The sequence below is a fragment of the Lycium barbarum genome, chromosome 9 (genome assembly GCF_019175385.1).
Source record: "Lycium barbarum isolate Lr01 chromosome 9, ASM1917538v2, whole genome shotgun sequence".
In the NCBI taxonomy this organism is placed as follows: Eukaryota; Viridiplantae; Streptophyta; class Magnoliopsida; order Solanales; family Solanaceae; genus Lycium; species Lycium barbarum.
The window spans coordinates 7,686,527-7,688,834 of record NC_083345.1 but is presented as its reverse complement, the minus strand read 5'-3'; the positions used below and the strand labels follow the sequence as shown (position 1 = coordinate 7,688,834).

At 37.1% G+C, this 2,308-nt stretch overlaps 1 long non-coding RNA gene across 1 annotated transcript; it reads right to left on the bottom strand.

The window, feature by feature from the left end:
* Nucleotides 1–348: 348 nt before the first annotated feature.
* Nucleotides 349–1,637, bottom strand: LOC132611213 (uncharacterized). The gene is made up of 2 exons (XR_009571508.1): nucleotides 1,523–1,637; nucleotides 349–605 (listed from the first exon to the last, which is right to left on the bottom strand). It is a non-coding gene; the product is annotated as an uncharacterized LOC132611213 (long non-coding RNA).
* Between the last annotated feature and the right edge of the window lie 671 nt (nucleotides 1,638–2,308).

The following is a 2,308-nucleotide window of genomic DNA, read 5'->3' as shown; positions in this document are numbered from 1 at the left end:
CGATAACAGAACCGGCCCGGGACTCGGCGAAAGGAATAACAGAATGCACGAATAGAGTCGTGAATAGTCATATGCATAAAAAAAATCATTATCATAACTTCAAACATAAGTAAAATGATCATATTTGAAATCTGAATAATGGTCATACCAAATTCTTTCAAAGATTCTCCGAATTACATAAAGGAAGGTCGCGGGACCCACGGACGGGTATCGACCCGAATCAGGCCCGCTTATGGAAAACATACTCATTATACATCATGCAAACTCTTATGAAAATGTTGGAACAATCCGAGCCTTTATGCGAAAGATATGGCATTCAAAAATTACGAAATTCATTAAAGTGAAACCTTTTGTACAAAGTTTGGAAATCCCTTCTTTCAAAAACATAATGGTTCATTTTTCATCAAATCATACATAGGAGTGCCAAGGAATATATAGATCATATCATGCTCGGATGTCGGATTTGGAATTTCCTTAAGGCTCTAATCTAGCCTATGTGAAACTAAGGCATGCCAAGAAAAGAAGGTTGCTTTACATACCTCGTACGCACTCCAAAATAGTCAATCTAAAGTAAATCCCAATCTACGCCTCGGGCTCCCCAAGGTCTACAAATACGCCAACGAATACCAAACATTAGCTAAGGGCACTTAAGCCATTCATTCCAACTATTCATTAAATTCTACAGAAAATTCGGCAGCATTTCCCCTGTAAATAGGCCAACCCGAGAATTTAACTCGCTCAAAATCAACAACAACAACCACAAGAACCAACCTAGTAACATCGATAATCAATTCGAAAGGCAAAACAACATTAGTAGCTCTCTTTTACACCATTCGACAACTTTCCAAATATTCAATTCAATAGCTTACTTTCAAGCCACAATATCGTTCGTACATTCGATTATTAACCCAAATCCTTACCAACAATATTCAAGGGCATTCTAAACAATTCACATAATATTTTCAACAATCCAACAATTTGCTCCAAAAGTGGCCGAAAACAACCCCCTAAACCGTGAGCAGCCCCCTTTTCACGTTCCATACTTTTAAGTCATGTTTTGTATCACAATCCACAATATATCGAGGTCATTTTCACAAATATACGACTTACATCAAACGCACAATAAGACTCAAATCAGCCCACAAAATCTCAACATCAATCTTGAGTTATTAATTGCTCATTTCCAACTAGAATTCATAACGACGACGATTAAGACGTTAAGCGATACTAATTCATTCTTTGCCAAACATTTGGGGGCTATACACGGCTACATTACACACATATATACATATATTAATGATTCGTATTCTCTTCTCCACTCTACAACAATTAATCACGATACAAGAATTAATTCATCAATTCAATCACAACACCCATTTACACAATCACACCCACACTACACGGCTAGCACACCCATCACACAACCCACTTCCAACATTCCATATTTCATGATTTTTATCCATTTTAGCATACTACAATATGCATACAACATTTATAACTCAAAAACAAGATTAAAACTCACCTTTCTTCTTCAATCCACCAATAGGCTAGGGTTTGCAAATGGGCAAAATGAGTAGTTGGATGATCCAAACAATACTTCCACGCTACTTAGGGACCTCCAAATAGTGGGTTAACACCAAGGAAATAATTTTAGAGAAGCTAAAAATGGGATTGGTTTTTCCCTTCTTTGGCCGAAAACAGTGGGGTGTGGAGCTCTCCAAGTTGATATATATTTTTTTTTAAAGTGTTGAAGAGTGGTGAGAAGATGACTTAGTTATTCATCTTTTAGTGTCCACAAAATATCCACATTGCCCTTGGCCCACACCATGTGTTGGACCAATTAAAATTGGCCACACAATGTGTGGGACCCCTTTTTATTCACACGGCCACCATGGCCTTATTGCACAAGATTTTTAATTCCAAATTTATGAATTGTGGTCCCAATTTTCCCTAAGTGTTCAATGCCAACAATTTCATATATAACTTATATCTCAAAATAAAATCAAATGGTCAAAAGTCCCGACTTCAATTCCCGGAATGGTCTTGGCCTTGAATTATCATAGTTAATCCAGGTTGTCCCAATGTATAAAAATACGGGACGTAACAGCCTATATCTCTATGGTCATCAGAGGTAACAAGAACACATTTATTTCTCCGTATTCAACTAAGTAGGGCTAAAGGGTATATCTCTATCCTCAGTAGCGAAACGATTAAATCGAACAAACTTTATTTATTCTTATTACGTACGTGAATTCCCTTTCTCAAGTTCAATTCGCGCACCACAGATAGTGTCTAACTATTGGCCAGA